At 42.1% G+C, this 27,565-nt stretch overlaps 1 protein-coding gene and 1 non-coding gene across 9 annotated transcripts in view; one reads left to right on the top strand and one right to left on the bottom strand.

The window, feature by feature from the left end:
• Window positions 1–27,565, bottom strand: part of MAST4 (microtubule associated serine/threonine kinase family member 4) — a 516,475-nt gene that overhangs the window by 482,188 nt on the left and 6,722 nt on the right. The gene's annotated exons all lie outside the window — the stretch shown is intronic.
• Window positions 19,000–19,071, top strand: TRNAA-UGC. The gene has a single exon. It is a non-coding gene; the product is annotated as a tRNA-Ala (tRNA).

The raw sequence follows: 27,565 nt of genomic DNA, 5'->3' as shown, positions 1-27,565 counted from the left end.
TGTCCCCTGTGTCCTCATAACGAGGTGACTGTGTAACATGATCCTCAAGGTAAGTAAGTGTCAAGGGATTTTTCTCAGGAGCGTGCTTCAGTGTAAGCAGACCGCCTCCAACCAAGCACCATTCAGAGGAACCAGTTCCAAGGGTCGAACGAACACTAGATGTTCAGCAACTCAGCTGTCTGGTGAGCTGAACTGATCCAGCAACCATTGTCAGAATTTCTAGAAGAATTAGATGATAGGCATGTATTAAAAAAAAAAAATTTAAAACAAGGCAGGCACCCTGGTTGAGGGTAGGGGACCAATAAAGACTTTTTAAAGTGCTTGAAAATTCCCTGAAACTATATTTGAAAGATCTTAATTACTAAAATTCTAACATTTTCAGCATGAGAATCTAATAGGATGCTAGAGTTATCTCTGGGAACATCTAAGACTGATATGCAACTAGATATATAATAAAACGGACCAATGATGGGCAAATAAGGCATGGTGATAATAAAATATTTTAGTTTAAAAAACATTGTATTGACAGTATATTCTTCAGCCAACTCTCCATAACTACTGTGCTCCCGCCCTAACATTTGATAACTGAATGGCAACGGATTCCCACTTGGACTCCCCACAAAGTGCCTGGCGGAGAACCAACACTTCAGTTGCCCTCAGGTTCAAATCCAAGTATGTTACACATTAACCAAACTGGAGGTGGGAGCTTGGAGGAACCTATCCCTGAACAGAAGGAGTTCTCATCTTTGTAGAGAAGTCAGTAGAGAAAAACAGCAACAGGCATGGCCAGATTTTTCTCCAAAAGTAACTTCAGGGCCTTTTCCCACACAAGGACCAAATGGTAACCAAGGCTCCAGAATCAGGCTTCTCAAACTGAGGTACCTGTACCCCAAAGGGTCCATGAGGGGTATGCGTACACATAAGCCACAGAACGATCACGGGACACCTGACTAATGCATCCCTTTTACAGCAGTAAGTAGTCATTTTTTAAAAGTTAACGTATGTCTTACATGTAGGACAGAATGCAAAATGTACATGATTCTTAAAGTGAAATGGAAGACTTGAAAGAAAAGTCAGCTGCCATGAGATGTGTTGCCAAACACCCAGGAATTAGCATTTACCACTAACTCAGGAAATCTGAAGAGACACAAGAAAAATTAGGTCAATAAGAAAAAAAATTCAAACTCATTTCTGCTAAAATATGTATTTAGCTATTTATTAAAAATGTTTATTATATGTGTGTGTGTGTGTGTATATATATATATATATGATGTATACTTGATTTTACACTTGCCAAGATACCTGAATTGTATAAGATACTCTTCCACACCTCAAGGCCAGAATAATTTTTAGTTTGGAAAATATACTGAGTGAAATCAAGCACCTATCTCAGCCCTTAGCACACACACCCTCCACTTCACCAAGGGAAGTTCAGCGATAGAACTTTTTAACAAGCTATGTGGAAAAACTGGAAGAGGTTGCAGACCATGTGCACAGGGACACTAGATAAAGCCAGATGGATGCAGGGGTGAGTGATGGCTAATAACCTCCATCTACCACTCACCATGCAGGACAGACATTCCCATCCCCACTGCACGGCTGGGGATATCAGCCCAGGTGTGCTGCCTCCAAAGCCCCTGCCTGGCCACCACGTTGTCCCCCAACAATCTTTCCAACACTCATAATAATGATATTAATGGCATCATGAAGACTGGCATTTTCAAATACTCCCGAGATCTCTACCACTCAGCAGAACTCCTTTACAGAAGAAAAATTAAAAACACTAAGGAAATAAACCTGCATTCCTTCCAACCGCTTTCTTCAGAAGGCAATCAGCAGCAGCAGACCTACTAACAGCAGCACAGCTGTGCCTCAAACCTGCCTGCAGCTTAACATGAGCCCAAGAAGCCCAAGTGAAGCCCAAGTTTACAACTTAAAAATATGCCAACTGTCACACATTTCCAATGGGAAAGTAAAAAAACTTAACCCGTGAGGGAAACAGGGCAGTAAATCTCCCCGAGGCAGGAAGAGTCCACAAACTGCTGTCACGTTTGACTCTTGTCTAAGTGGGTTCTATGTAAGGATAAAACTTAAAAATCCAATTATAAGTGTAAGATACATATTCAATCAGACAAAGCATGACACCTTTTTAGAAGGCATAGAACTGTTACAAAAATCACACCCGCCCCCAGAGTCAGATTTTAAAGACTGAGAGTGGGGGTGTTTATTTAGAGGATGCTCTCCAGGTCTGTACCACCTCCAGAAAAATGTGTGTGCATTGGAGATTCAAATCAGCACATGGCTCCCAAGGCCAAGGTTTGAGGGACTGTCCCAAGGTAGAACTTCCTCCCTCTCTTTCCCGATTTGTGTAATGCGATTGGCCAGGTTAGTCCTCAGCCCTAGGGTTATGGCAACAAAGACTACACGTTCTTTTTAAAATGCAATTCCTCCTGTAAAACAACCAGAAATTATGGGTGCCTTCTGGAGAGAACTTATAATTATTGCCTCAGGGAAAGGAATTCTGCAGTTCTCCCAAGTCACATCCACAATTTTGCAAGATAAACACCAAGCTATTAAAATGTAAACGGTTACTAGGCTACAAAGAAAGTTAATATAAATTACTGGTTAGCAAATACAAAAAAACAAAAAAAAAACAAAAAAAACCCAACCTTATACTAAAAAATGTATGTTGTACTGAAAAAATTCACTTCATTTTACATTTAAGATTACCAACAGTTTCTTTAAATCTCCATTACTCATTGCTGGTAAGTTGCAGTAAAATAGTTAGACCAACAATTTTTAAAATCTCCATTACTCATTTCTGGTAGGTTGCAGTAAAATAGTTATGCTCAAAGTTTGTAGGATGGATTGATATATCTCCTTTAGAAAATCAATTTGGCAACACCCATCAGAGCCACAAGAATGCTGAAGCCATCACAACAAAAAACAAGTCCGTCAAGATAATTCTAAGAGGACCAAAACACTGTGTCCAGACACAAAGCTCTCCGGAGACTAGGCTCAATTCAAGGATAGGTTTTGGAGATGACAGAGGGACATATGTACTATCTATCCTTCAGGCAACCTTCTACACACCATTCCACTATTTCAGGCAGGGTTCATTTGGTAATAAAAATGGAAAGCCACTTATGAGGAGTTTAATAAAAGCCAATAGAGTTGTCTCCCCACGTCCAAATGCAATAAGGACAACTGGGTATTAAGAAAAATTCAACCTCCAAATTGTACACCATCAAGAATCAAGACATCTACTCTAAAATCCTCTTGCACCCAGGAGCCATTGGTCTCTGTATTTGTCCCACCTCTCCCTCATTCTCCTCTGCTGCTGAGTCTAGCTTCTCTAGTCATTCACCTGCTTACAAGCAGCTCCTCCAAGGCTGCCCCTGAATGGTAGCCTGAATCCCCATGTTCCCATGACCTTTCAACTCAACTCCCTAACAACTCTCTGTGTCTCAATTCCAGACAGTCTGAAGAGCCACTCTGATTGTTCTTCCTGGGGCTGAGTGCCAAGCTTGGTATGATTAACTATGGAGCAAGATGACATGGTAAAGGAAGTGACCCCTGGAAGACTGGGTAGGGACATTTATCTAGAAAAGACACAGGCCAGGAGGAAATCACAGGCATCTATGCTACAGTTTCTCAGAGTTTCTGAGAGTTACTGAACAGCAGTGAGCTGAAGATTGCTCTTGGACCTACGAGAATTTTCCCCAGGAATCTGTATTAGTTTCCTATGGCTAATGTAACAAAGTACCACAAAATAGCAGCTCCAACAAGAGAAACTCATCATCTCACAGGTCTGGAGGCTACAAGTCTGAGGTCAAGGTGTCAGCAGAGCCATGCTTCCTCTGAAGACACCAGGGAAGGATCTGTTCCAGGCCTCGCTCCTAACTTCCAGTAATTCCTCGCCTTGCCGGCAGCAGAACTCCCCTCTTCACATGGCGTTCTCTCAGTGTACATGTCTGCATCCACATTTTCCCTTTCAATAAAGTTGCAAGTCATCCTGGATTAGGGGCTCACCCTACTTCAGTATGACCCCATCTTAACTAACTTAACTTACATCATCAAAGACTATTCCCAAATAAGGTCACATTCTGAGGCATGGGGGGAGGGGATGGGACTTCAACATATGAATTTTAAGCAGATAGAATTCAACCCATAACATCTAGGATTCTGTTTATGGGATTTTTTCCCCCAGGAAAATATTTCAAAGAAAAAAAATGTTATGCATGGAAATGTTCAGTACTGGTTGTTTGTAATGAAAACTCGGGCTTGAGTTCCCAACAGACAGGACAAGCTCAAGCAACTCTCACAGTGGTAGAGCACAGCTCACCAGGACGGGGGTCAGGAGTCAGACTGCCTAGGCTCAGTTCAGATCCCAACGCTGCCAATTACTAACGGAGTGACTCTAGGAGAATTACTTAAATTCTCCTTGCTTCAGTTTCTTCATCTAGAAAATGGGGACGGTGATAATACCTCACAGGTTGTTTCAAGCATTAAATTAATAGAACAAAATCTCATCACAATGCTATGAGAAGGGGGCCAAAATACTAAATCACACAAAATACAAAATCTTCTTATTCTAAGTTATGTATAGGGCAAGTTTTGACCATTAACTTGGCTCCATAAATGTCCAATAGCCACCAACAGCTTTATATCTGAAGTTGTATTATTGCGGAGCACATTACTGAGGGGTTTATTATATACATAAAACACTTATAGCACTGCCTACTGCACCAAGACTTTAAATAAACCTTCATCTGTGCTCTTCTAACTGGTTTCCCACAGCTCACTGTGCCACTGGTCCCAAGGTGGCTTCTTTCCTTCATGCGTGCACGTGTGACTTGGCTCCTCAGTAAGACTGTATACTGAAATACGGGATTCAGGTTTAGAGGTGGATGTGTATATAAAACACAGAAACTTCATCTTCTAGACTATTTTTCACTGAAGACCTCACTTCACTGCTTCTTTACATAAGTAACTCCTTACCCCCCATTTAGAAATTAACCACCAAGCTCACCTTTCTACAGCACAGCTAAAGGACCTGAAGTAAACCAACAAAAAGTTTATTCACTGCAATTCATAGATTTTTGTTCTTTGAAAAGGTTCTTTACAATGGAATACTATTCAGCCATAAAAACTGACAACATAATGCCATTTGCAGCAACATGGATGTTACTGGAAATGTCATTCTAAGTGAATTAAGCCAGAAAGAGAAAGAAAAATGCCATATGAGATCACTTATATGTGGAATCTAAAAAAAAAAAAAAAACATAAATACAAAACAGAAAGATTCATAGACATAGACTACAAACTTGTGGTTGCCAGGGGGACAGGGGGTGGGAATACAAAATGTAGACTGGGATTTCAAAATGTAGAATAGATAGACAAGATTGTACTGTGTAGCACAGGGAAATATATACAGGATCTTGTGGTGGCTCACAGCGAAAGAGAATGTGACAATGAATGTATGTACGTTCATGTATAACTGAAAAATTGTGCTCTACACTGGAATTTGACACAACATTGTAAAATGAGTATAACTCAATAAAAAGAAATGTTTTAAAGGAAAAAAAAAGGTTCTTGGGTCTTTATTGAGAGCCTCTTAATTCTTATCTGACCCACAACGCTAACTAATTTGATCACTTGGTTTCCAGGCAGATTAGAAGCGACAAATTAAAACCGGGGGGAAACAAAATGGGAGCTGCTACAGAAAAACTACAGAAATCAGACACAGCAGTTCAAGGGCACTTAGTCAAAGGACGAAAAGCCTTACACACCTTCCCAGTTGCTCGTGAATGCAGCACCTCTACCACCCAGCACGGTTACCGTGCCTGCAATGCCAGTTCTGAGTCAGTCTGAAATATCTATCCTTAGAAAATAACTATCCTTAGAAAATCTGTAAGGCAGCAGAGATGCAGAGCAATTACTCTCCAGAACCACTTTTTTTTTTTTTTTTTTTGTAGTTTCTGATGCTCTCTACTAGGGTCAACTCTGAACTATGAGAAAACTGAGATACTGGAGTAACCTTCCAGTAGTCCAAACTTTAACTATACTTACATAGTGTTAAAAATACTAGTTGATTAGGTTTGCCAAGTATAATCTTAAAGAACTTTTAGAGAAAATGACGTAAATAATATACAAATAGTTTCAATCTCAGTATATGCTCTAAAGTATTTACTAATTTGTTTGATCAACTACATTGTACTCCCCTTAACAACTTTGTTTATGCTGCTGATGTTATAACGAAGTCTCTTTCAAGGGAGAACATGGATAAACTTCAGCCCAGATACCACCCAAACCAACTCTCAAAATAAAATCCAATTTATTACTATTACCACTGCACTCACTGGTAGAGTTGTTCAACTTTCCCTAAGTACACTCATGAAAACAGAATGCAGATTTAGCATGATAATGCCGGAGAACAAAAAGCATCTTCTGGAGGCTCCAACTTTTTACAAGCAGTTATGGCTTAGTATCACTGCATCGTGATGGTCAGAGTTTGCAACATCCTTCAACAGCAGTTCTCAGCCCTGGCTGCCTCCAAGAATCACTTGGGAACTTCATACCGAGGTTTCATTCCAGAGAGTTGGACTTAATTGGTATGGAGTGTGGGCCAGGGATTTTTTTCCCTGAACTCAAATGACAACCACGATGAAAAATATTGCCCTTGAACGGTCCTTTCTCATCAACAAATATCAGACTTAATGAACTGAAAATGCTGTTCAACCCTTCACCCCGTTCTGAAAAAGCCCCCCATTCCTTTATATGCAAGTCAATAGTTTTCACTCAAAATATTTCACAGTTTCAAAATAAAAATACACTCCTATTCAAATGTGCATATTAATGACCCAGAGGCATTCTTCACCATTGGTTAAAATTAGCAAGCCCCAGCTTTTTAACAAGTTATTTTAATGTTAGTCCACACATTCTCAGTCATTCCTGCACCAGCCCCCAGCAGCCAGGGGCAAATAAACCAACAATTCTTAGCGATCTGACAATATTTTAAGAGTTCCACTAAACAGTGACTTATATTAAAGAAAAGCAATGAGGGACAGGGAGACAGCAGCTGCTATGCATGCTGTAAAACACACCAAAGCTTGACTTGAAATGCTTTCACTGAGACAAATGGAGATATATATGGGCCCAGGTGGAAACGGTTCATAATGTTAAATATGAAATGCTCTAAAGTAATTCGCTAAAACTTGAACAGAGAAGACAGCTGGGATTGGAAAGAAAACGGTTTTCAGGAGGAAAGGCCAATCCACAGGTGGGGATCAGCGCTCAGCCAGGCTCATCGGAGAGCTAAGCCTGCAGGACTCAGACGCAGAACCTCCCTGTAAATGTGTTTCTTCCAAACTTCACCTTTCCAGCTTTCACTAAAGCCGTCAGCATCAAAAGCAGAATTTACACCAGGCCTTCTCACGGCATCTGGGGGCAGGAAGAGCAGGTTTTTATATGCCAAGTATGTTTTTCTTTATCTAAAGGGATTTCAGTATGAAAGCAGCACAGCCTTCCCACGCCTCCGCCCCCCCGCCCCGGGGCAGGTCATCCACTGCAGGCACAGCCCCACTCGGCTTAGCATCTAAAGGCGGTCCCCACCTTGCACTCCACTCCACTCCACAAGAACATCAAAAAAACACGGAGATGACTGATGGCAATAATCGGTAGAGCCAAGTTTTCTCCGGGAAAAAGAAACAGCATTGTTGAGAGATCACTAACATAAACATGCATTTATCACTCTCCCTCAAAGTAAGATGCAATTCTACGTAACTCTGGAGTATCTACTGTAGGGACATCGTTGGGAACACTGTACACGCATCAGTTAACATTTCCTACATTGGAAAATTTCTCAGACCTCAAGACCAGGAAAAGCTCTCCTTGGCCTGAGTAACTGGCTTGTCTTTGCCTTCCGGACACTGAATCACCTAACAATCACGTTTCCTTCTGAGCCTAGGCTGTTCAGACTCTATCAAATTCACAATTAAGTTTTTGGTCCTCTTCTAACAACTACACAGGACCTGTGCTCATATATTCTTGTACACTAACCTCTCCATGACTTTTTATTCCCCTCACCCTTAATTTTCCCTTTGCTCCAATTTTCGGACTTATTAAATTATCCTCTAAGCATAAGAAAAAATTTCCTCTATGATCTATAGGAAGAAATTCAATCTGACCATGTTAGAGGAAGTAATTATACATAATCAACATGTGATTTTAGCTGAATAGATGAGCTGTCATTTCCCTTACACCTCTGACCTACTGACAAGGACCCTCTGGGTCCCTTATTTCAGAACTCTGTGATCTACATTTTAAAAAAAACGGAAGCACTGATGGCATTGTGCCCAAGAGGAGTTGAAGGGTATTCAATTTGTACAAATATTTAGCAAATCTGAAAGACCAGGATGTGAAACTGTAATGACAACAAGACCCAAAGTCACATGGCTTAACTGAGAAAGACCGAGGAAAGTTTTATAACAGAAGCTTTCAATCTTCCTGTTTTTTTTTTAATGGATAAGGCTCTGCATTTTACTATAGAGTTGCTTTTTCTTTACCTAGAAGTACTAAAATATTAACGACAAACATTAAATTGTTAGAAGAAAAATGGCAGTGATTAATACAGGCCACAGCTGCCTTAACTGTACACACTGAGTTTAGTTACTTGCAGGCATTGATCTAGAAATTCTCTCATAAACATACCATTCCATCCACCCTGCTCCAAGGTCACCAACGTCTCGTACCCTGGTAAAGACTTCTCAGTCAAGCCTTCCTTGATCTTTCAACGACATTGGACATGATTATTCCATCCTCCTCAAAACATCATCTTTACTTGGCTTCCAGGACATTCCTGGTTTCCCTCTTAAATTTCCCCCTGGGCTATTCCTCCTAGTATCCTTTGCTTGTCACCCCTCTGCATCTCCCCTGACCTACAGTACACTAAGATCTGATTCTCTATATATGTCAACTCCCCCAGTGACCCCATTGGTTCCACAGCTTTATCTACCACCAATGACTCCCCAAATGTCTCTCTCTAGCCTGCATGTCTTTTCTTACCCCTAGATTCATTTATACTTCCTTCTTCACATCTACACTTGGATGTCCAATAGCAATTTCAATGCCCATCCCTTGAGAGGATTTAATACCTCCTTTGCAGTGCATCTTAAGCACTGACATACAGCTCCTTAATAAGACCAAGGTAAGACCAAAGCATTTGTCTTAGAAGAATCACGACTTATAGTCTCCAAATCATTCCTGTGCTTTAACTGTCATAAATTTGGCAATGCATGTGTGGAACAACCTGCAGATGTTTTAGCAGACAACTTACAGAACACTCATGACTGCCCTATATTGCTTTTTGGCCCTGAACTCTACATGTTACTTACATGCACAGTAAGAGTGGAGTGGGAGAGTTTTGCATCTTCTCTACAACACACAGAGAACCACCAATAGTGTGTAGAACTGAGGATTCATTGAAGACCCTGGCTCTGACACCAGATGTCAGCCCACATACCTCCCTGTGTTGGAGGGCCTACTCAGCTATCAGGATTTCTGCCAGTAACTTTATGGATTAAAACAGAGTCACTCAAAGAATTTGTATGTAGAACCTTTACCTGCCCTGTAAGGATTCAGGATTCTGAGGGACCTGCAGTAGCACAAAACATGGACCTCTAGAAGAGGCTGAAAGTTGTGAACAAACCCCAGTGTGGATCCAACAGCCTTAGGAACTGGGCACTCTGGCCACCAGGGCACACACAAATCCGAGGGTTGAGAGAGCCCTGCTTGGCCTTGAATCTCAGGTGTGTGCTTTATCAGGCCAGGGACTCTGTGTGGGGAGATTGCTGGCTGTATTTCTACCACCTTCCCTATACCCCACCCTCCCAATTTACTCTGGGTTCATCTTTGACTCCTCCAGTCCTCACACCCCACTTTCATTGTGAGCAAATCTTGGTAAGTCCATAGTCAATGCATGTCCTGAATCCAGCTGCTTCTCACCACCTCCACCACCATAAGCCCATACCAAGCACCGTCATCTCTAACCTGATTACCTTAATAACCTCTTAATTGGTTGGCTAGGTTTCCACTCCAGATCCCCTGCAGTCTATCAGCCATACAGAAGCCAGTGATCCTGTGAAAAGTTAGATACTATCACCTTTCTACCCAAAATCTGCCAGTGACTACCCAACTGACTTACAAGTTTTTGTTTTTTAATGGCCTTACAAGCTGGCATGATGTGACCTTGTCCTTCATCTCCATCATCTCATCTTCTACCTACTCTGCTTCCCACGTCCTGGCCTTCTTACCCTTTCTTGAATTCTCCAGGTATGTCCTACCTCAGGACCTTTGTGCTTGCTGTTCCCTGGGTATGGATCATTCTTTTCCTCAGACATACACATGGCTGAACACATTTTAGTCAAATACATAAGTCACCTTTTCAGTTAGGCCTTCTCTGACCACACTGTCAAAAACTGCAAACATCCCTTGTCCCAACACCCCAATATTCCACGTTCCCTTTCATTTTCTCTTCTCCTTAGGACATCCTACCATCTAACACAGGGGTCTGCAAACTATGGGCTGCAGGCTAAATCTAGCCCACCACCTGATTCAGTCAGTAACCCACACACATACATACTGTCCATGGCTGCTTTCACACAAGGGCAGAGTTGAGCAGTTGTGACAGAAACTGCCCTCCCAAGCCTAGTATTTACTATCTAGCCCCTTCCAGGAAAAGATTGCTGACACGCAGCTTTAACACATTGTTTAACGGATTGTCTGTCCCTCTTTATACAATGGGACTTTTACCTGTGTTGTTCATTACTGTCTTCCCAGAGCCAGTAACAGTACCTGGTGTATAGTAGGTGCTCAGTAAGTATATGGTAAGTAGATGGAAGAATGAATCATGCACTCATATGGATGAGCTGGAAAATAAGACACACTGATGTCTTTTTCTGTAAACCACTTTTAAGTGTACAGAAAAATACCTAAAATTTAGATGTACAGTGTAATAAACAATTATGAACACTCATACAACCACCCCAAGGAGGAGAATACGGGTAATGCTTTTTCAGTCAAAACATGGTTTCTCTCTGAAATCCCCAATTAACTGAAATGCAAAGTAGAATGACACCTGACACAAAGACTCCATCCTCAGAACAGGAGAGCCCTGGTTGTTAGACCTGGTTCTTAGACACTAAGCAAGTGTTTTCTTGCTCCTTCCCAGGCAACAGCTTACTTCAAGACAAAGGAGGAACAGGAACAACTCTGGCCCCTCACTACCAACCACCCTGCTAAGGCTCATGTTAAGCCCTACTGGGAGGCAACTTAGGGCATTTTAATATACAACCGTCCCCTCTTATCTGGGGTCCCAGAATCCAATTCTACTCTCAAATGAGCACGGACCACTGAGGCTCCCACGTATTGATGTAAGCCTCTGACTTGATTTTCCTTAAGCATTTGTGATCCCTCAGAGCAAAAAATTAAGACAGTCACCCTCAACTTCTCTTTCCTCTATGTTTCTCTTCCATTTATTAACGAGACACTGCTGCTGGTGCCCAGAGAATTCAGAAAAAAACAATCTATTTAGAAACAATTCTGGCTTAACCACTGTGTCAATTCCTATCCACGTCTCCCTTCCTCTGAATCAGGGGGGACATTTGCATTAAAACTGTATCTCTCTTACTTAGAATGCACCTGCTCAGGCTGATTAAACCCCAACTGGAGTCATAATCCTCCACTTTTGAGATCACTACCCTTCTAACAAAATGAATTAATGCTTCTGGTGAGACACAAGGAGAAAAAAAAATTGGGACCTGAAAAACCGGAATTGTCCTCATGTGAGGTGGGAGAAAAGGAGAGACAAAGATGCAGGAAAAGGATTTAAGAGGTAAGCATTAGCAAATATTCTCTTTTAAAGTCACAAATCATAATTAACATTCCATAAATGAGACTTCGGCCCACAGAGCTCAGTTCTTCTCTACTACCAGAAACGCTCCGGATCGTTTTGTTTTACAAAGGGCCATGCTTTGCTTTTTTCTGAAGTCCATCAAACAGCAAGTAACGCAGATGATCCGCCCATTCTAAATTCACACAGTAACCTCTTTTTTCATTATACTAAACGGTAAGTCTCATCTCTTTATACAAAATTCAAAATTGCACTGAGCTTTTAAAACAGAGACAGGCATAATTCCATACAGTTTTAAGGTAGAGGGAGAGCAGTTCCATACAGGTCCATGTGTCTTCCTGTCCACAAATACTCATCAACATGATACAGTCTAACCATTTTATAGTAAAAGTGCTGGAGAAAAGGGCAAGCTATCCACTTTATTCTGTATCAAGGTTTCATCTTACACAGTTAAGCATAATCAAGTATGCTTTTCCCTATAGAGTATTTAGGTAACTGCATTATCATTACTGGGTAACTTGCTTTTAAGTACTGCCCCTCTCCTCACTCCATTAAAAGGGAAAAAATGGTCTAAATCTCTCACTCAGGTTAAGACCTATACTTAAAATATCAATATAAAGTCTTAGGCTAGCCTCATACTTTCTTTTTAAGGGCACAAGAATATACACAGCGTTGGTAAGGACTGACAAATCTGCTGTTTCTAACACAAAAGGTGACCTCATTAAAAATATTAAGGGTAAAAAAAATTAAATCTAATTTTATTTCTTTCCAGATACACAAGAAAGCAAAGTATCATCATAATAATAAAATAAATAGATATGCTGAAAAGGTATCTAGTAAAATGTATGTGAGGTTAACAAAATTTCACTTAGTGGTCAGAATGGAATCTTTGGAAACTGTGCATAGAAATATCTTAGTCACACTGAACTGGCAGAGGGAGAGATTAGTTTATTTCCCTCAGCAAACCCACTCTGGCACATACATGAGCCTCCAACACAGATTCTCAAGCACACATCCGTGTCCATGTATATGAGGAGAATGATGTATCTATTAGGGAAAAGGACATAAGCAGCTCAAAATGCTGCAGGATCTTGCGGGCACTGATACTGCAATATGAATTTTTATGAGTTTTCAGGGAGAGAAAAAAGCAGTTCTAATGAAAGGTTGATAAGACTTGACAGCTCCGAGTAAGTGAAATACATACACCCTCGGGCTCCCGCTCGCCCAGTTGCTGGTCTGCAGGTGGTGGGGCCGTAACCGAGCCCCCAGCGAGTCCCCATTGTGTTCAGGGACCCCAGTTCAGGACAGGAACCTCATCAAATCCCTTGTGTAAGACCGTCTACCCCAGTTACTCCTGTACAACTTACTGTCTCATAATGGTCACACTTCTACTTGAGAACCAAAACACTGACAATGACCAAAATTCATTAGATGAGTGTTAGTGGCGAAAAATAGGCAGGGAGGGAGGAGACTGTTTTCACTGTCCAAGTCATCTTCCACGTGGGTTCCAGGCCTGCCGTGGGGTGACGGGCTGGAATGCAGAATGTTGCCATGAAGAGAAGGCTGTATTTGTAAATGGTACTTTGGTTGGACAACATCTTTTCACTGGCATAACCACCACAGAAAGACACTGGCACCCTAGAAAGGGAGAGAGGTAGGCTTTTTTCTCCGTTTCCTCTCCTCACATCTGAAAAAACCCATCAGTTCAGCAAAATTAAGTCAGAAAAAAAAACATAACCTTTCTTTTTGTAAAATGCATACTAGCAATTCTCAGGCTACAAAAGGAAATGAAAGGCATGATGCTCCTAATAGGAACAACACTTTTTTAATAGCCACCTTGCTATTTGAGGATCCACTCAAAGACAATCAGGGTGAACATCAAAAGCCGCATCCAGCTAATCGGAGGCCTTTTAAATTAGCATGTTGTTCCTCAATATAGAGCAAAGTGCTTAGTCCTGTAATGAGACATCCATGTCTGTACAAAAGTTAGGCTGTGGTGAGAATATCAGTTTGCAAGGAATTATGCCTTCAAGCATGCACACACACACACAACTTGGAGTCTTCTACAGGTTACAAGACACTCACCAACAATGGAGCAAGTAGAGCCTAGTATGCAAAATCCTTCGCTCCTCTGAGGACACAGGTCTGTGTCCTTTACATAAAGCCCTCAGATCAGAACTAAAGGTCAGGGAAAATCTGAGTGCAAACACTTAGACAGCTGAGAGGCCAATAGGTGGTTCCAATCCTATCCCTGTATCTAGTGAGATGACCAGGTACCAATGACTGGACTTCTCTGAAATGCCTGTTTCCTCACCTGTACAAGGGGGCTCCTCCTCCACCTCATGGACCTGCAGTGAGGGTAAGAAGGAATGCGTAAGCAGAGGAACCAGCCCAGCTCCTGGTCATCTAGGCCCTCGGCCAGGGGCGCCCGCAATAAACATGATCTTCCTCCACCGGCCAGTGGGGCGAGGCCAATGCTTCCTCCACTGCTGGCCACTGCAGTTAGCTGAGGCCTCTTAAATGAACAGAACCACCTGGCAGCCTTCTAACAGACGGGCTGGCAAAGTCAGGACCTCCCAGTTGGAGCCTGATGGGTCGAAGCTCCAGAGGAGGTTCGAAGATGGTCAAGCTATAAGAGCACCTCATTCCCTGTTCAACCCATGCTGCCAGGCAGACAGGCTGAATACTGCGCTCATTGAGCTCCTGGCTTTCCCACATATTGTCTTTCTCTCTTTACTCACTTGCTTTGGTGTTTTATTTTGTTAATGGTCACTGGTCTTTCCACATTGGTGCGTACACAGTAAGTTTTCCTCAGAGAAGGTCCTGTGGGGAGAGACGGTTTATGAGCGGAGAGGACCAACATCCTCAGCAAGAGAAACAAAGGGAACCAGGGCCAGGGAGCTGGTTATTTCTCGTGTGTTACATTTTATCCCAAAACTTAGTGGCTTAAAACAACCTCTGTTTTATCTTCCTTCAAATTTTGGGAGCCAGGAATTCAGCCAGGGTTCATTCAGCAATTCTGCTCTACCTTTTATTTTTTTTAACATAGTTTTTTGTTTGTTTAAGTAATAGCTACTAAATTGGTAAATCTGTTCATGAGCAACTTAAAAAATCAGCTCCTGTCTGCCTTTATAGACCCACCACGGGAAAAATACTGGTTTTTTACATCAATCCCGTGAGCAAGCTATTTAATTTCTGTGAGCTTTGCTTTCCTTCCCTATGAAATGGAGATACCCCCACCTTCCTCGTAAGATCACAACAGGTCAAACTAAAAAACAATGCATGTAAAGGACGAGGGAAGCCGAGCACACCATAGACCTCCGATAAGGCCTATGCTGTAAGGCTTTCCTTCAACATTTTTTAAAGCTAGAGAGCCAGAGTCACTTCTAATTAACGGCACCAGCAAACCCAAATATTTTAATGAGATACTGCTTCTGCTTGTATCTGAAGGTTACATACGTGCCTCATACTCAAATTTAGTGTTTTTACATTTCAGAAAGAAATTCAGTCAATTAAATCATTAATGACAGATCCGATATTCTCCTTCCAGTCCAGAGGTGAACGTACAAGGTTTTTATTTGCAAGACTCCACTACTTTGGCTGCAACCATTTTCCCCCTGCTTTCTATGTTTTTATAGCGTGTTATTACACAGATAACTGAGCACTGGCAAAGAGCAGCGAACAAGGCTGTCGGGGAAATTAATTAGCAAAAGGAAAAAAAGGAGCAGCACTTAACCAACTGTGTACACAAGGAAGTCCTGGTCTTCTTTCCAGAATTTGCACATTTTTTTAAATGTTGGCCCGTTCAGAGGACAGAGCACCCAAGCTCCCTCACACAGAAGCCCCTGCCAGCTGCTCACCCTGGGAGCCTGAGAAAGCAAAACCCAGCATCCCCGGGGCCTCACGGAACCTGTCAGTCCGGAAGGGGAGCCCTTCGCCTCCCAGCAGGCAGGCCTTGGGCTTCTCCCCGTCCTTCACCAGCACTCTCTGGAGCTCAGGGAAGAGGACCAGGAGCCAGTCCTGACACATCTTCTCGGAGGTCCAGCCAGCCAGGTCATCTTCCAGACAGTTCTGCCCAACCGGCCAGCCAGCAGTACCAGCCTTCTAAAACTGATTCTTACATGTAACTTCAACATATTATGACTAAAAATTTCATTTTAATTTTAAAACATCTTTGTATCCCCCTCTCAACAGGGGGACATGGGATCAATGTGGGAAATTGAAGCTCTGCCCCAATCCATGATCCTCGAGGTAAAGTGAGGGGACTCCATCCTAGAGTCCTTCTCAAGTCAGGCTTTCAGGACCAGCTCTGACTTCAGAGGTTGCCTTAAGCTGTAAGGTTTCCTCCATGTGTTTGTTTATTCAACAAAGATTCACAGCACCGTGAGGACAGGCTCTCTTGTGCTCCTGCAGTTCGCAGTGTGGCAAGGGGAGGAGACATGGAGATGTGATGAGGACGGTGCACCAGCAGCCCCGTGGGTGACATCCAGTGCAAGAAGCCGCTCACGTGCTGGGTGGGCAAAGGGGAGAGATGACAGGAGCTCGCGGTGCCTTCTTCTGATCACAGCACTTTAATTTTAGGTACAATTACACAGAAGGAAAGGACCAAGATTTTAAGTGCATAAGGCTGTAGCATTTCATCAAGGCATTGTCAGGAACCCATGTTTGGATCACGGGTACAGCAGGTATGAAAACTCAACTCATAAAGTCAGATGTAGCAAAAACCAACAAGCAAAAGAAACCCTTCCCTTGAAATCAAATTATTTCTGATTCCAAAGCCATGGGAAGACACTGATCCTTCAGAGATGTTCCTGGGATGTGACACCAAGGGAAGCCTCCTGTGCTTACTACTAAAATCCTCGTGGTCAGCCGGCCCCTGAGGGCCCTGGAAATCCTGCATGTCTGTACTGCCAGGCCCCACAGGTGGCCCCAGCATCTCTGCCAAGGCAGGAAGTTAGGTGTCTAAGTGCTGGCCTTCCCAGGCCCACCCAGTGGCCTCCTGCCTTGCTTCCTGCTGCCACAAGAGAATCATGAACCCCAACCCCTGTGCCCCAGAGCCCACCTACCCTGACCCCTTTCCAGTTCAGGGAATCTGCTTTCTCTCTCCCTGCTCTCCCAGGAAAACCACCCTCCACCCCAGTACACACAGCCTTCTCTCTTCTGTAAGTGCAGACTTTTTAGAAAGAGACTGAGAAGAACCTATTCTTTAAATTGCTTCAGTTTTCTGCCAGGCAAATATCCCCGAGGCCAGGAATTACAACTGTCCCAGTTCCTACTTAAAATATCAGAGAAGAGAAAAAGCAGAGAGCAAGACACAGATTTAATAGCTTAAAAAAAGATTTCTCTGCCATATGCGTTCCCCTCAAGCAGAGCATCACAAAGGATGCCTTATCTTTAGCTGAAGATAAGCACATCCTCAAAGAAGCACCCCCACTGCCTCCCAACAGGAGGGCTCCCTGGTCCTCTCCCTACCTGTGGACCAAGAGGTTCCTACTCTCCCCAAACCACTGTCCTAGCAGCTCCCTCACATTGGGAGTTACGCCAAATGCCATGTCTTTTCAGCACAAAAGAAATCTGCCAGCTCAAGAAACAGGAGGAACTTACTCTCCCAAGAATGGGAAAACTGGGGTTCCTCTAATGGTCTTCCACTCTGCAACATGGAAAACCTTCAGTAAGATTTGTTTCAAAGCTTAATCCAAGACTGGGATCTTACTGCCCTCGTCCAGAGCGAAAGAATTCTAGAGACCTCAAGCACATTTCAGTAAGGGCAAATCAAATCCTTGACGTCACAGGCCAGGCAATTCAGGTCTTAAAGGAATAACTCCTACCCTCTCCATCATTTCATGCATTAACCAGGCTGTCAGCAAGCTCTAGGTGAAGAGAGTGAGTATTTAGTTTTCAGAGTTAAGATTAATAGCAGACTTGTAACTGTAAATTTCAAAAGTCCAAAGTACACACTGTGTGGGTAGAATAAAAATAACTGCGACAGAGGCTCTTTGAAGAAGTTGTGGAACTGGCCAGACACTGGCACGGGGCTCACAGACTGCTTGCTTAGTTATTTTTCCTGAGGCAAGAGTGAAGGCTGAGATGTACTGGGCCAGGGCACAGAGGATAGGGCTAAAAGTCAGTTCATTTGGGAGCTTAATGTTAATTATAAATGCGTAACAGCCCTCATCGTTCCACTTTGGCTTGGTCATTATAAGTAACACCAACTCCTCTCAAGTTTTCCCCACTCCTGCTGAAAAAAAAAAGCATTTTCTCCAGTCTACCCTGCTGCCTTGCTTTGTAATCTTGTGTGGCCTTTGCGAGCAGCCCCGGTGTCACACATGGCTCCCACACCGGTAGACCACGACTGGCAAGCGCTGACCCTCAGGTGAAGGACTTTCCCCCGAGCCTGCAGGCCCCTGAAGGAGACACAGTCCCCAGAGTCTTTTTAGAAAGCAGGCTTTATCGTCAGTGGGCTCTCCTCCCGCCTGCAAGCCCTGGAAGCTAGCTACCCGGAAAGGTCTGAGGCCTGGAGAAACCACCTTTTCTAAAAATCACAGGTGCTGCCTCCTATGACCGGTTGCTCTGTGGGTGCTGAGGACATTGAGCAAGTCCATGTTGCTCAGAGGTCTCAGAAAGCCCCCCGGTCAGTGGCTGTCACGGCCACAGGGCGAGTCCTCCGCTGTGTAAGGGGCTCCACCCTGATGGAGGCAACGGTTGCTGCCCAAGACCCAGAGGGTGAGAGCCTCTCCTCGAAGTTTTTCAAGCACACTTTGAGGAGAAAAGAAAGACAACTGGGGGAGTGTCTGAAATTCCAGCTGGGCCAAAAACATCATTGCTCAAAACTTGGCACACTTCCAGTAATGAGTAACTGAAAGATATCCCAAAGCATGAAAAGAAAGTGTTATCTTCAAGAGAGAGCATCGAAAACAGCTTAGCTGGTAAATTCTCACCAAACACGCTTTCTCCCCAAACTCTGCCCCCCCAAAACTAACAAAAACAGTGATTTAAAAGACAGTGATTTAAAAAGCATTAAGTGGCTACACAGCTTAGTTATCTGGGGAAATATAAATCTTATAAAAAAAAATACTCCTGGAGGGCGGGTGGGTATAGCACAGTGGTAGAGCACATGCTTTGCATGCATGAGGTTCTGGGTTCAATCCCCAGGATCTCCATTAGGGAAAAAAAGTACTCTTGATTAGAAAGTTATGAAGCCATAAATAAGCTGGTAAGAGAAAATGCTAAAATCCTGGTAATGTAATTTATCTTTATCAGTAATTTTAAGTTACACAAACAGTTAACCATAACAAATGTTAAAACCAACCACCTATTACTACCTATTACTATTCCTTCGAAATATTGTTACTCCTAAAGAGAAAAAGAGACTTTCCTAAGACTACACCTGTAATGAGTGACCATACCTGATGGGGCAAATCATTTCATCTGCTACAAGCTCCTTTTCTTTCCAATGCTTAGGTCTTCAAGGCACCAGGAAAACACCCTTCCAGCTAAATCCCCTCAGGCTGATGATTCTCAACTTGGTTTCTTCCCCAAACTCACCTTCAGTCTGAACTGCATTTTCACTTGTTGATAGTGCACTGTGCACATTCAGGTCAACTCACTCGACTGCATGTTGCTTTAGGTGCTGACCAGATTTCTGAGTTCTTTTACGTCTCCCTGTCCTCCCACTGCCATATTCTACAGAGTTTCACAAGCAGCAAGGCTCAATGAACACCTCTGGACAAAGAAAAGCGTATGCTCTCACACTAGCTCTGCCCCACAGCAGGAAGGGCTAGCAGCAGCCTGGGTACCAGGGAGGAGCCCTGCAACTCACCTCCAACAAGGGCATCTTCACCAGCATCTGTTGTTGCAACAGTGTGCTAGGGTTACACCCTTATTTTCTAGAGCCTCTGTCTGCCCTTTTTGCCCTTCAAAAATGCAGGCTAATAGAAAAGGAGAAGAGAGATACTACAAAAAAAAAAAAGAGAGAGAGAGAAAGAGAGACACCCCAGAAGATGCTGACTTGGCACAGCTCCCGTTACCCTGTACTTGAGTAACGTTGGATACATAGCTCCAGTCTGCAAGTTTAGGTTAAAAAGTTTTGCGTCTCACACACAAAGCCCACTGTGTTGGAGCCCCAGTTTTCTAGGACATCCTGAGTGAGTAGCTGTCGTAACCTCATCTAACTGAAAGCTGTCCCCTCAAAGAGTCGACATGAGTCTGACTGCCTGAGACTTTATGTTAATACTTTAAAAGCTGCCCATCCAGATTGCAAGTTCAGAAACAAAATTTTGAACACTCGTGAAAATTTTAACTTTTAAAAACTACATCTCAGTGGCAATTTTGTTACATAATCTGCCACTTTTCATTCAAGCCCACAGAGAGAGCAGCAGCAGTAATTAAATTTACATCCTTAGATGTCCTTAAGTGTCAAAATAAATTTCTAAAAACAGCAGGTAACGGTATCTGAGCAATCTCAAGACAGTGCCCATCTGATTACAGGTTTTTCACAAGTACAAAGTGAGTACCCCATGATGTTTCTCAGCAGGGCGTCTACCTATCATTTTGAAATCACTTGGTAAACCCGTATTTATCATTTTTTAAGAACCTGTGTTTCACTTTCTTTTTAATTACCACAGACAAGCTCTAAAGGGACATTTTGGAGAGGCTCTGATGAAATCATCCTCATTGCTGGAAACTAACTCTACACTATTTGGATGGGGCCTTCGCCATCTCTTTAAAAAAAATTAATTGCCCTAATTCCACGACTCAGCCTTATCCCTCTCATGAAGGGAGGGAAGGAGAGAGATGGAAGAGAGAGAACAAAGAGAAAAACAAGAGCTCACAGCACAATGAATGAAACCACCCTCGAGTTGGAGTGATAAATTCACCTTTCCTCAAATTCTGTGGATTTGGGCTCAGGGAGATAAGAGGCCCCTAAAACCACACAGTTAAGTGTAAAGCCCAATGGATCAAGGATATGCGGCAATTATTTAAAGCCTCATCTAGAGGCTCCATCATGTGAGTTAAACTACAAGAAAAAGCATGGGAGAATCCAGTGTCTACAGGTGAGGGAGACACACTGTGCAAATTAGGACATCATTTGTTCTGCAAAGAAGTCTTATTATACAGAGAATGTTTTGAGCAAATAGCCCCTTGATATTTCTACTAATAGTATTTGGTTTATTTAAAAGGCATTCTGATCAGTTTTCTGAGGTAATCACCTTCTACCATTTTTTAAATTGAGGTGTAACTGACACATAACATTATATTGGTTTCAGGTATACAACCTAATGATTTGATGTTTGTATATATTGCAAAGTGATCCTCCAATATGTCTAGTTAATATCCATTATCAAATGTAGTTTTCTTGTGATGAGAACTTTTAAGATCTACCCTCTTAGCAACTTTCAAATATGCAATACAGAATTATTAACTAGAGTCATCACACTGTATGTTACATCTCATGACTTACTTTATAACTGGAAGTTTGTACTTTTTGACCCCCTTCACCCATTTCATGCATAGCCACCCACCCCTGCCACCACTGGCAACCACCATTCTGTTCTTTGTATCTATGAGTTATCTTTTTTTTAACCAATTACACATGTAAGTGAGATCATCAAGTATGTCTTTCTCTGACTTATTTCACCTAGCATAATGCCCTAGGGGTCCATCCATGTTGTCACAAAAGGCAAGATTTCATTTTTAATGGCTGAAAAATAGTTCACTGGGTCTATACAGACACACACTCTCCACATCTTCATCCATTCATTCATCGATGGACACTTAGGTTGCCTCTATTTCTTGGCTATTGTAAATGCTGCTGCTGTGAACACACGAATGCATCTATCTTTGAGTTAGTGTTTTCATCTTCATTGGATTAAATACCCGGAAGTGGATTGCTGGATCATATAGTAGTTCTATTTTCTGAAGACCCTCCATACTGTTTTCCATTAATTCACATTCTCACCAACAGGGCACAAGGGTTCCCTTTTCCCCACATCCTCACCAACACTTGTTGTGTTTTCGGTAACAGCCATTCTGACGGGTGTAAGGTGGTATCTCCCACCTTCTACCTTAAAATTCTGAGCCTTCACAGGCCTCCTCCATTAGAACTGAATTGAAAAGTGGCAGGAGACACCGTTTTGGGTTAAAATGATTTGTCCCAATATGAAAAGGAGTCTTGGGCATCCATGCAAGTGTCCTAAAGACAAAGAAAGGTCATTGTCACACCTCCAGGAGGAAACCCAGAGCCACCACGTAGCTGTAGTGGATGCCGAGTGCTTGGGTTCCCTCTCCCCAGCTCGTTATTCATGAATTCTGACACCTGGGAGGGCAGCTGGCTTATCTGGAAACCAAACCATCATTTAAAACGTCTCTATGGGACTTCACACTCCAAGCTTCAAACAACTTCCAGATGAACTTATAAACTAATCCCAACAGATCAGGCCAACAGCTTAGGCTAGAGCAGTCAGCCTCTGGCTTAAAAAAAAAAAATCAGCATGCTGCTAAGAGGTAACTTCTGATTGATTCTGATTTAACTTTGCAAACAAACTTGAGTCCACTACAAGGACTGGGTAACTAGGATCCAGAACAGTACAGGAGGGCCCTGGCTGCCTGGGGGAGCAGAGATCATACCAATATTCTAGATAAGAGAATAGTTTTTAAAAACCAAAAGTTGCTGCTCTAGAACAGACTTGTGACATGACGTGTGGCCCAGACTAATTCCAGGCAGTATGCAAATTCCAAACTCAACTCTTTTCAGTTTGGAGCCCACTATAAAAAAGCAGATTCCACCACTGATCTAAGGACCTGCAGATGCTCTAAGGGAGAAAGATCCAGTTCTGCAGTCAGAGTCTCCAAGAACTCACACCCAAAACTCACCCTTTGTAATTTCACCTACAATGGTAATTTCTGGTGCACACAACAGTCTGCGGTAGCATAGAGAGAAATGCAAAACTGTGTTGTCCAGTGTTTACCTTCTTTGCAGGGTTGGGAGGTGAGAGAGCCCTCAACACATCTTTGTGATGACTGACAGAAACATGCCAAATCATTTTAAAAGATGAGTGAAAGCAAGATATATACGTCGACTGCACTTCTGTAAGTTTAAGTCAGCGTAATCTAAAAGAATCCTTTAAGTGTCTCTGTGAGAATTCCTTTCAAGCACGTGCCTATATACAAATTCAAATTTGTCAAAACACAAATGGGAGTGAACGGTTCTGTAATAAATTAGACACTGATGACAACTTCCTATTTTTCAATTAATGTTTCTAGGGTAAGAAGAAACAACTGCAGCTGGAGTTAGAAAGGACCGCCTTTCATTACACGTGAAGATTGTGGAGATGAACGCTTGGCCAGCAGGGAGCCACCACACAGCTGGGACCTCCCAACTCCCCCACAGATGCTCACCCAGAATTCCTGAACCCATTTCCACAGACAGCAGTTTATCTTGAGCACTAAGGAGTACAGGCCAGAACCACGGTTAAAATTTTAAGGCTAGCTGTCAATGTTTCATCAGAAATTAAAATAATTCCTTTAAAACACGTGGCCAAAAACGACTTAGAGCTACAAGTGATTGTAATGAGTAACGCAGCAGGGCAGAGTTTCCCAATGCTTAACAGGAAAAGAATTGGTTTATCGTGAAAACTTTTCATTGGTAGAAATCCACTCAGCCAGCCCATGAAACCTATGATCCCGGGTTGTAGGTCATCAGTTAAATCTTGACCCTGACCTGAACAGAAAGAAGTTCTACAGCCACTTAACCCAAACTCTTAATGCCAACTGCATGGTGCACAGAGTTGATAATAACAATGCTCTGTCCCTAACAGCAGTTGAGGCATATTGTGGGTAAAGACACCATTCTGAGTGTTTTACATGCATTTACTCACTTAACTTTTACAACAGTCTTTTTAAACTTAATTGATAATTCAGTTGGTCCATATTACCATATCAAGGCCAACTGACCCACTTAACGTTATACAATCTAGTGGGAAAGAGATTTAACTATTAACTACACTACAAAAAGTGAGTACAAAATGAGAATGAGAGAACAGAAATAATATCAGGAAAAGCTGTGCAAATTGTTAAATACTGTACATATATTAACAATATATACAAGACCTAGCATAACCCAGAAACAAAGATAATGCAGCACATTCCTCAGGGAAAAAAAAGACAGAGAACTTACTAACTTTAACTTCTCGAGTTAAGAAATCAATATTACCCACTTATTAACAGCACATGCAACTGGAATTTGACACAACATTGTAAAATGATTATAAATCAATAAAAAATGTTTAAAAAAAACAAAAAACAAAAAAAAACAGCACATGCAATTTTACACTTTATACTTCTTCTCATGCACTTTTACATATTCAATAGTTTTCAAAGATGACTGATGCCCAAAGTGAGAGCCCTAAAGCATTACGAGATGTCCAAGCATTAAAAAAAAAAAACAAACACTAACTTGTTCAGCACAGAATAATAAAAGCAGAAAAATCACACCATATTTATAAGGAAAAAAAGGCAAATGAAGTGAGAATTAAAATGAGAAAAAAAATGAGAATTAAAAAAAGCTTTCAAGTTAATTTTTAGTGAATCATAAAATTCAGTAACCAAAAAAGGGCTCTCCCCCAAACATTCTATTTAACAAAGGTTTTACTATAATCTTTCAACCAAAGTGATTTGTGAGGTTCTTTTTAAAATTCTAATGACCAAGCTATGGATAGGAAGGGGAAGAAACAGGAATGAATTAGAACACGGAATGACAGGTAACCTAATACACAGAAAGTGATGACTCAAACAATCTTAAAGAGATTTAAAACAGTAGGATTCTAGCAGGTTACACCACCGTCATGTTGCTACTTTACTGGTAGCAACCAGTGTTATTCCATCATTTTAAAACTGTTGCCCTCAGCTTCCTCCAGGTAAAAATGTTTTAATTTCAAAAGGAGAACTCTTGAAAACTAAAGTGATATTGACACTGCAATAATAATTTTTAAAAAAGCGTTCACAGTGAATTTCCATGTTATCTCTTGTCCTCCTAACAGAGACTGCATCATGGCAAGGACCCAACATCACCGCAGCTTAAAGTGAATCCTAAAAGGTCTCAGGCGCATTTTGAACCTGCCTCCTCTTCCCAACTAACAATGAACTGGGGCAGATTAAGGTAACAGTGTCCATAGAACAAAAAAACTAAGCAATTCCAAGGAAGTCAAGTGGTACATGAAGTGAAAGTTAACAAAGGTAATTATTTCAAACAACACACGAATAATTTAAAGTACCAAAATGTGAGGCAAAGAGAAGACAGTCTCTCCCTATGTGACAAGGAGTACCTCTCCTCCGACGCTCTCTCACGCTCACACACGCTCGTTCAGTCTTTAAACTAAGGCCCCACTGGCTTAACCAGGAGAGTCTACTTACCAGTCTGATAAGGGCCACAAGAAGGGGCAGGTCAGCATTTTCTCGGGGCTTCCGGATATGTACTCTATTCATCTGCAGCGAGTCTGAAGTTCCCCTTAAGTAAAACTTCTCAACAGTCCTTTCTCTCTAAACAAACATTAGGGTTGGGGTGGCCCTCTTCTCTGCAGCAACTCTCCCCTCCTCTGCTTGGCCGCATCTGAGTGAGCATCCTCAGAGCTGCCTGGTTAAAACGAGAGGCCTGGGGGTGTTAAGGATTTCAATTAAGCCCCAGGTGCCTTCAATTAAGCACTCTGGCCGAAATGAAGGGAGTGATGCAGCAAATTCTGTGAGTTTGCATATACAGAAGCTAGACACATACCTATGGAACCCAACTCATTCATAAACTCTTTGTGAAAATAATCATTTAACCTTTATCCACAAAATGGATTTTATCACAACTGCATTCTATTTCAGCACCTTAATGCAGTTTGGCTAGCAATGATTGCCTTAAGAAGCAATTTTACATTGGTAGTTTCTGCAAATAAAAGTCTCAAAGACAGTGTACAGTGACATAAGATTTTTAGCCACCGACTCTAATTTTACTTTATTTCCCTACCACTGGTGAGGGGCAAGGACCTTTTCTGTGTTGCAGAAGTTACATCCATCTCTGCATAAAGAAACGCCTGAAGAGACAAATAGTAACAGCAGAATCCCAAGATAGGATGATATTTTTAAAAACATAGAAAGGCACAAAATCATTGGCCAGGAGTAAATTACATACCTAACTTCTCAGCTCATTAAAAAAAGTAGCTGACCAAGTTCTAAAGGCCAAAAGACCCACACCTGATGCGAGTTTGTTAATGTGTGTTCACTGACCCATACTGAATTGGGTGCACCTGTGCACTCGCTGGCCACTGGAAAAAAACCCCAAAGTCAAGAACATTAAAATTAAATTTTTATTTTCCACACAATAGCCTATGAAACGACTGAAGAAAATAAAGCCAATCTGTCAGTATTTCCATCCTCTCTCCCACCTTCCCTCCGCCCCCAATATCAGCACAAAGTATTTGGTTAAAAGGTTCAGAGGAAGTAAGCACCATAATCAAAAGTATATGGACTGTGTCCAAGAGGGGATTGATGGGCAAGCAAGAGCACAGGCCTACGGTACAAATACAAGCTGTCTCACAGACATGCGTATCTAGTTATGAACTCAAAGTATTAAAGAAGCACTGAATGCTTTTTATTAAGAGAACTTGGAGGAGCAACCGGAAATTTCACACAAGTTCTATAAATTTAAATGACTTTAATGTATGTATACCGCTGACCACGGTCCTGAACCAACTCTCACATTGAGGGAAGGGTTTTTTTTCCTAAGCCTGGAAGCACAGGGGATTACTATCCAATCCTTCCCGGGAATTCTGAACCAGGTGAGAGAAGGGCAAAGAGAGAGAAAGAAAGAAGTGCACAAAAGCTACTGGAGAAAGAGATTTCTGCTTAATCCTAGCTGGTGTTATGCTCTACCCCAAAATAACAGAACAAGATAAGAAACCAGACAAAATATCGGAGACATAAAAGGGCACTAAAATCCTTGAACTCGACAATGCAAAGCTGTGTAAATGTCAACCTGAACAGGTTCAGAGGGCAGAGCCCCAAGTAGGTGGGAGAGAAATGACCTGCAGTCACTGCACCAGCATTGATCTGAGTTATGTCAAACGTGCTCCTAGGTGTTTGCAATTTTGCCTTAAAAATTTGAGATGTTTACATTGTCCCAAAGGGACAAAACAAGTTTTTTGCTGGGCAATTCACATACCCAAGTTCTTTTATTTTTTAAAAGTTCTATTCCGTTTCTAACAGATTTCCCTCTGTGAAGTTGGGGTGGCTCCTGGACCACCTGCCTCCACCTTCAATGATTATATTAACCAAAGCTGGCTTCCAGAAAATCATTTGACTGCCTTCTTACTCCCTTCTCAGCCCCCCACATCATCACGAAGTACCTGGTCATCTCACCAGCTTCATCACATGGCTGGCTTACTGCCTTCTGACTACATCCCTGGGCACAGCTAATAATTTGCATGTTCATACAGTCTTTTAGGATATTACTTAATAAATGATCACTAAGAGCAGGTTCCATGAGCAAAGGAGAGATGGTGTCTTACAGGAGGATTAATGAACCATACACCATAAAGCTGTGCTGTTAGTACATCATAAGAAATGCTGGGTCCATGAAATTAAAAGTGATCACTATGTTACGTATCTACCTACTCA

The sequence above is a fragment of the Camelus ferus genome, chromosome 3 (assembly GCF_009834535.1).
Source record: "Camelus ferus isolate YT-003-E chromosome 3, BCGSAC_Cfer_1.0, whole genome shotgun sequence".
NCBI lineage: Eukaryota > Metazoa > Chordata > Mammalia > Artiodactyla > Camelidae > Camelus > Camelus ferus.
Note: the sequence above shows the minus strand (reverse complement) of the source record. Positions and strands in the feature narration are given on the sequence as shown.